Below are 8,856 nucleotides of genomic sequence, written 5' to 3' on the forward strand. Positions count from 1 at the left end.
TTTTGGGGAAATAATAGATGTTGAATTTTAGAAGTTATTGAATTGTCTTTTATTAATGAGTTTAAGTCTTCCGCATTGCTTTATGTTGATATTAAATTGAAATGTTAAGGTTTAGATTGGTTGGTTCGCTCACATAGGAGGGTAAATGTGGGTGCCAGTCGCGGCTCGGTTTTGGGTCGTGACAATAATAATTTAAATACAAGATAAAATACAATACATAACATGATAATTAATTCGCAATGAAACAAGAATCATGCTGAAAAGATGTTGAACGTGCATTCAGAGTTTTGCAATTATTGTAGAACCCTTACATTTTTGGAGAAAGAAAGTGCTACATGATATAGTGACTACATGTATTATAACAACATGATAATTGAGGATGAACGTTATCTTAATGCACCAATTCAAGATGTCGTAGAGGCCCCAACTCCAATTAAAGAAATGGTGGTAGATGTAAATTTCGAGTTTGAACAATTTTTTGGTAAACACAGAAAAATTAAGGACAAAAATGCTCATTTTGAACTCCTTAATGCATTAATAGAGCATTTATGGGAGCAACGTAGTTATTTCGAAAACTGAGTGTTTATGGAATTCTATTTCCCTTTTATTTGAATGTATCCATTAAATTTGTATTATATATAATATTTTCTTGCAATTTATATTATTTAAAAATTTAGAATAATATATAATTTTATATTAGATAAAAAATTTGAAAAACTAAAATTCTATATCACATGAAAATTGTATAAAGCAAATATTCAGAATAAATAGAGTTTTTAATAAGAAAACAAGAATGAAATACAAATATTTATATAATATTGAAAGAGAAAAAAAAGATTCCTTTTGGAAAGTAAAATAGAAAATTAATTTGGAGTTGATTGTCTGAAAAAATAGAGAACTCTATATTTGTAGAGTAAAATAGAGTGTATGATTGGAGATGACCTAAAACTTGTAATATTAGTTTCACTATGTTTGGTAGAAGTTTTTAGTAGGTAGAAAAGTCAATAGAACTTATACCATGTTTGGTGATAGGATTTTAAGAGTTGTACAAAAGTCAGGGGCAGAGCTACTTGAACAAATGGGGTGCCACGGCACCCAATAAATCGAAAAAAAGAACATATATATATGTATAGTAACTGAATAGGCGAAATGGTCTAGTAGACCCTTATACTTGTACCTGTTTGTATTGTGTGTTTTATTTATAGGAAAAATATTCCGTTGTTTTAGGACTTGTTTAGAGTCTCCACTTAATTTTTGAGAAAAATCAAGAAAACTATTCTTCCAATTGACTAAAACAGAAAATCAAATTGATAGATTTTTAAAGGGGTTAGGGGGTTCATATCAACATTTTAGGAAGATTTTAACTGCAACTAAAATATTCGCTAACTAGTAGTTATCCGACAACTAACTTGTTTGACAAAATGGTTTTAACTTAATTCTAAGTTTAAAATTTATTTAGATTTGCTAAAAATGAAATATTAACCTACTATCTAAGTGAGATTCTTTGACTTACAAAATTTATATTTTTTAAAATCTATTTAGAGTCAATAGTTTAAATAGCTAAACATAACGACGTCTTGTGGGAATTTGAATTTTTAACCCAAGACTAAGACAGTTAATAACAAGCAAATAAACAATAAAGTAAGAGAGAGAGAGAGAGAGTTGGGTTCAAATCTGATTTCTGCCCGTCTAAACCGGTATTTGGACCCATTTTGCTTTGGGCCTTAGGCCCATTTGATTTTTCTTGTCCTAAATTAGTCATGAAAATAATTATCCTTTCTTTTGGCCTTAGGCCCATTTTAACCTGTCCTAAGAACTAATAAAACGAGGATAAACAAATATTACGAGGGGGGTTGAACCCAAAATACAAAAATACAAAAATACAAAATTTCAGAAAATAAACTTGGGCCATTATGGCCCAAAATCTTCAGCTTCTTAGCCTGTGCTTCAATTTTTGTGGGTTTGACTCGATGAAAAGAATATTTAGGACCTTTGTGGCTCTCTCAAAATGTGACGAATGGAAAATAAGAGTTCATAATGAACTCGGCATATTTCCACATGCATCAAAAATAAAAATAAACGTATAAGCACTAATTGTAACGAAAGTAATAAAGTAATCACACAAACAATCTGAATAATATAAAGTTGATCTTGAATAAACTCCAATAAACAATAAACTAAGATGAAACAAATCCAAGCAATAGCCTAATACAATACTCAAGGTCACGAAGGTTGATACAATCTTACCATTGATAGGCTCAAATTCTCACTGAAACAACAATGAAAGAGTAGAAAGGCTAAGGAGACAGAAATTATTTGATCCAGGGAGCATTAATGTCCAGATAACTAAATTTTCAAAAGAGACATGCTGCTCACAGTTACTAGCCTAAGCTCAAATACAACAACTATTATTTAAAGACTTTACATTTTTTAAACCAAAATAAAAAGGGGGTCGAGATGAGAGGAGACTAAAATTATGATGCCGAGAACTTGGACAAAACAAGCGTGGATGACTCAAAAGGCACAAACAGTGATTATAACTACATAAAACTTATAAAAGAAAAGCTAAGTGATCAAGAAGTGTAAACATCTATATGGAGTGTGAATGATTTGAAATGAAATACTAAACAGCAAGTAATAAAAATTGGGAACCAAAGAAGAAACAGGGACATGATCAAATTCGTAAAGCTATATTTAATACTCCCTCCGTCCCATTTTATGTGGCACCATTTCCGTATTGGTCAGTCCCCAAAAGAATGTCGCATTTCCTTATATGCTAAGTATTTAAAGGTATAATTTCTTTTTAACCCTTGTTGGTCCCACTTAATTTTAAAAATAGTACTCAAATACATTTATGAGGAGAGAGAAAAGTGAGTCTACTTTTGAAGGTCAATTTGATAAGCATTTCAAAGTATTCATTTATTTCTTAAACTCCGTGCCCGGTCAATGTTGCCACATAAAATGGGACAGAGGGAGTATAAGATAAGCCCTTTGTATCAACTATAAAATAGTAAACAAACTAAGATAAGAGAAGCTAGAGGATGAATCACTTATTAACGCATATAGAATAGGTTGAATCCTTTTAGTCTAACACTTAGTACTCTAAGAGTCCTTATTTATATAAGCTTGTACTCTTAGCATAGTCCTAGTCTACTTGATACATTGTACTCTTTATAACATTATATATAATATAGAAGGCTCTAACGTAGAGCTTATCGTGGGAGAATATTATTATACACATGGTATAAGATAGCCATCAATAGCAGCACAATGATTCTTTTCTCACAGGATTAAGTGTTTCTTTCTCTCACGTAAAGATGGTGACAACCACTGGAACAATTTCTGACCCAATTATCCCATCTTCTCAAACAGATTCTACCATCCCTAATGTACCTGCAACATCATCATCAGGTATTTTTGCCAGTCTCCCCCTCTATCTTATTCATTCTCCACACTGCCAACCTCTTTTCCTTATCAAACCTCTTCTTGCACTACTTTAATTGGTCCATCTGTTAGTAGTGTTGGTTCCTCCTTTCAATTTTAATTTAACGGAAATACAGATCCAGCGTCTCTCTCAACATATAATCATGTTGCTGCTCTTGCTGTACCAAATGTCACAAATCTGGTGACTATAAAGCTTGCATCCGTTGAAGACTACCTCACATAGCGTACTCAATTTCAATCTCTTGCTCTCATATGAACTTCTTAGATTTGTCGATGGTTCAATCTTTCCACCAAATCCCTTTGTTTATGATGCATCTAGAATGCCGAATCCTCTTTATTGGTCATGGATCAAAGTTGATCAAAGTGTTCGTTCCTGGTTATTTGCGACATTTTCTCGAGATTTTCTTATGGATGTCCATTTACTACCTACTTTATGTGATAATTGGAATTCTTTACAACGTCGGTACATGGATGCAAGTCAGGCGAAATCTATAGAACTAAAGAGACAACTGACAACTATGCGTAAAATAGACTCTATGTCGATGGATCAATATCTTCGATAGGCCAAGCAGATTGCTGACTCTCTTGCGGCAATAAGTTCTCCTATTTCTTGTCAATATTTTATTAATCATGTGCTTCTTGGATTAGGCAAGGAATATGACATTTTAGTTAAGATTATTACACACTTTCCTGGTTCACTATCACTTGAAGAACTCAGAACAAAACCTCTACTCCATGAACAACGATTGCAATGCTTCAAGGATATAGATTATGTTGTCCCACATCAAGCATTCGCTACTCAAATGTGAGCTCAAATTCATCAAATATCTCGGGTAATCAGTCCACTCCTCAAGGAAGTCCTGGCAAAGGTCGCTCTTTCTCCTCTAAAGGTCGAGGCCGTGGTGGTAGAAGTCGAGGCTCTTCTAGTCGGCGTCAACAACATCAAGTTCCCTCTGGCAACTCTTTTACTCGCGGTGGTTTCTCTGGACAATCATAGTCAGGCATTGGTAGCATCCCAACAACTTCATATATTTCACCTTCTGTTAACGTACCTTCATCGTCCACTGGAATTTTAGGTCCCTCACCTTCTACACTTGTTTGTCAAATTTGTGGACATCTTGGTCATTCTGCTCTTTAGTGCAATAATCATTTTAACCATGCTTTTGTTGCTAATGATCTGCCTAAGTCTTTCGGTGTTATGTCGATCAGTGAACAAACGATGCTCCTTGGTATTTTGATTCAGCTGCTTCCGCTCATATGACTCCATCTAAAGGTAATTTTATGTATAAATCTTCTTACAATGGATCAGATCATGTATTGGCTGGGAATGGATCTTTGCTTAAAATTGCAAATATTGGTTACGCACAATTACCCACTACATCTCGTCCCTTACATTTGAAATCCATATTTCATGTTCTCCATCTCCACCACCATTTACTTTCTGTCAAAAGACTATGCAAGGATAATATTTGTTCTGTTAATTTTGACTCATCTTCTGTTGTTGTTAAGGACAAAGCCTCGGGTCAAATTCTCCTTCAAGCTTCTAGTAAGGGCGATGTATATCCTTTATCTCCTTGGTCCAAGTCTTCTCCTCCCCAAGCATGTGTTGCTTTTCGTCATTCTGGTGATATATGGCATCGTCGCTTGGGACACTGTGGAACTCATGTTTTATCTAGTCTTAGGAAAAATAATTTTATCAATTTGTCTAATTCGTTTAATAATAAGTTTGTCTCTTGCCGTCTAGAAAAGTCTCATCGTTTATCATTCAATCTAGTGGACCATTGTAGTTCTTTTTCCTTGGAAATCATTCATTTAGATGTATGGAAATCACCTGTTTTATCTAATTTGAGTCTTAAATATTATGTTATTTTTGTTGATGACTTCTCTCGATTTACGTGGCTTTATCCAATGAAAAATAAATCAGATGTTTTTCCTCAATTTTGTGCTTTTCAAAAACTGGTGGAAAATTCGTTTAATACTAAAATAAAAGTTTTACAAAGTGACGGAGGAGGTGAGTTTGACAACAAAATCATGATTACATATTTTATTAATTCAGGCATTTCTTTTCGTAAGTCATATCCGGACACTCCTGAACAAAATGAGTTGCTGAAAGGAAACATCGACATATTATTGAAATGGTACGCACTATTCTCACAAATGCTACTCTTCCATTTAAATTTTGGGTTGATGCTGCATTTTATGTCGTTTTTACCATTAACAGGTTACCTACACCAATTTTACATAGTCTTTTTTCGTTTGAGAAACTGTTTCATAAGCTTTCTGATTACAACTTTCTTCGAGTATTTGGTTGCGAGTGCTTTCCTGATTTGTCTACTCGAGTCTCTCATAAGCTTACACCCTGTTCGATTCGATGTGTATTTCTTGGCTATGTATCTGGCTATAAAGGTTATCGTTGTCTAGATCCCAAAACTGGTCTTGTATATGTCACTCGTCATGTTATATTTCATGAACTAGTATTTCCATATTCTGAGTTGTCTAGTTCTCCCGCTCCTTCATCCTCTAGTTCTGATCTTCTATATCTACCTCCATTCTATCCTTAAAAAAATACTTCTTATGTGTCTCAACCTTCATCCTCTGGATCTTTAGATTCTACAAGGTGTCAGACCTCTACTATAGAGTCTAATTTAACTGTACCTTGTCCGAGTGAGTCGTTACCAGTAGGATCTTCACTGCCCTTATCTACTTCGCCACCTGTTATTAATTCCTCACCTTTTTTATCTACCATTCCTCTGCATCCAATGCAAATTCGATCAAAGTCTGGTATTTCTAAGACAAACCAAGATTTTTCTTTGAGTATTAATATCCATGAACAGGAACCTTCTTGCTTTTCTCAAGCTCTGAAGAATCCAAAGTGGCAACAAGCAATGGCAGATGAATTTAATGCCCTTTTGGAGAACAAAACGTGGATCCTTGTTCCCTCTACTACAAACATGAACTCAGTTGGTTCTAAATGGGTATATCGCATAAAATATAATTCAGATGGGCCTATTGAGCGGTATAAGGCTCGTCTTGTAGCACAAGGATTTCATCAGAAACTTGGCATCGATTATCATGAGACCTTTAGACCTGTTGTCCGTGCAACAATGGTGAGAATTGTTCTTTCCTTTGTTCTCTCCCTCTCTTGGTAGATTCGTCAGTCGGATGTTAAAAATGCATTTTTGCACGGTGTCCTCAGTGAGGAGGTTTACATGAAGCAGCCTCCAGGTTTCATTCATCATGATTATCCTACTCATGTTTGCAACCTAACCAAAGCCATCTATGGCTTGAAACAAGCGCCTCAGGCTTGGTTTCATCTCTTCAGTTCATTTCTTATTTCTTATGGTTTTATTTGCAGCAAATCTGATAGTTCAACGTTTATACATCGCTCTTCTTCTCATGTCCTTATTCTCTTACTCTATGTCAATGATATTATTCTCAGAGGTAGTTATAATGGTCTTCTTGATCAATTCATATCTCGTTTATCTCATCAATTTGCAATGAAGGATTTGGGCAATCTTCATTACTTTCTTGGTATTCAAGCGGTTCGTTCATCTCATACTCTTCACTTGTCTCAGCAAAAGTACATTTCTCATTTATTGCTTAAATTTCATATGCACACATGCAAACTTGTTTGTACCCCTCTTGCTTCTCGCACTTTTATCTCTCTAATGGACGGTGAGTTACTTTCATATCCTAGTGAATATAGGAGCATGGTTGGTGCTCTTCAATATTTGACTATGACAAGTCCAGATATTTCCTATGCCGTAAATGTTGTCTCTCAATTTATGCATGCCCCCTGTACTACTCACATGCATTGTATCAAGCGTATTTTTAGGTATTTGCAGGGTACTTTGACCTATGGTCTGACTTTACGTGCCTCATCACCTACTTCCATGGTTATTGCTTACTCAGACGCTGATTGGGCTGGTTGTGTAGTTGTCGTTCTACTTCTGGTTTTGCTGTGTTCCTGGGATATAATCTAATCTCTTGGTGTACGAAGAAGCAACCAACAGTTTCAAAATCATCTACAGAGGATGCGTACCATGCTATTGCATACACTGTTGTTGAGACTTGTTGGATTCGCCACATCCTTTATGAGCTTGGTATCTTTCTTCGTGAACCAATTCGTCTATTGTGTGATAACATCAGCTCCACCTACATGACTCGCAAACCTGTTTTTAATGATCGCTCGAAACGTATTGCTGTTGATTTTCATTTTGTTCGTGACAAGGTTGCAGAAGGGGATCTTATCGTCCAATATGTTCCGACACAATTGGAGTTAGTTGATATCTTCACAAAGGGCCTGCCTTCATCTCGCTTTTGTTTTCTAAGAGACAATGTGTCCATTACTTCGGCCAGTCCACATTGAGGGGGTGTATTAACGCATATAGAGTAAGTTGAATCCTTTTAGTCTAACACTTAGTACTCTAAGAGTCCTTCCTAAGAGTCCTTCTTTACATAAGCTTATACTCTTAGCGCAGTCCTAGTCTACTTGATACATTTTACTCTTTATAACATTATATATAATATAGAAGGTAGAGCTTATCTTGAGAGAATATTATTATACACATCAATAACTATCCAAATAACTACCGAAACCATATAACATTCTAATAAACATAAGGGCATACTGATACTGAGTCGAATGATCAGCTTCAAAAGGATAGAACATACCAGTGTTCGAAACAATACATAAATAATAAACAAGTCATACTAGAACAGCTAGAAAACTACAACATTACTCCAGTATCGATGAGACTCTAACATTTCGAATTGAACGGAAGAGAACATCAGTCCAAAACATGAGCAAACAGAGAAGAAACAGAACCAAACAGTCATCCAAACTCAAGTTGAAATAAAAGAACGATAGACTACTCAGGCAGAACAAAATGGAGACTCATCTGACTTTCAGAACAAAACCAAGCTATATCGAAACTAAGAAATGAATTTAGAATAGCAGTTCAATTGCTTCATTCACAAAATTCATAACACTCTTAATTCTAAAATGAATAAAGAAGAGCTAAAGCGTAAAAGAAAATCATTTTTACCTCTTTTGGAGTAGCGTGTGGGACTCTAGATTCCGGCAATGATTGCACCACCACAAGAGTTACTTCGAAAAATTCCAATAAACAAGCAAACCTAGTGGAAACTAGCAGGATACAAACAACGGTCTCCTTGCTGATTATCTATGTTTATATATTTATAATCGTTATGTATAATTATCTCTCTGTTCCTGTACATCAGTAGAAATCCCCAACCCCCTTTTGTTCTTCAAACTCTCTTTCAACTGTATTTTTTGTTCTCCCCTCTCAATGTAAGTTATCTCTAACCTCTTTTAATGAAGATGATGAGGGGACTTTATAGGAGGAATTAGGGCACAATTTTTTTTTTTTGGGGGGGGGGGGGGGGGGG

General features: G+C 35.2%; 1 long non-coding RNA gene across 1 annotated transcript; it reads right to left on the reverse strand.

The window, feature by feature from the left end:
* Positions 1-1,650: 1,650 nt before the first annotated feature.
* Positions 1,651-8,655, reverse strand: LOC114076752. Its single transcript, XR_003577748.1, has 2 exons — positions 8,493-8,655; positions 1,651-2,513 (listed from the first exon to the last, which is right to left on the reverse strand). It is a non-coding gene; the product is annotated as an uncharacterized LOC114076752 (long non-coding RNA).
* Between the last annotated feature and the right edge of the window lie 201 nt (positions 8,656-8,856).

The sequence above is a fragment of the Solanum pennellii genome, chromosome 4, assembly GCF_001406875.1.
Source record: "Solanum pennellii chromosome 4, SPENNV200".
Classification (NCBI taxonomy): Eukaryota; Viridiplantae; Streptophyta; class Magnoliopsida; order Solanales; family Solanaceae; genus Solanum; species Solanum pennellii.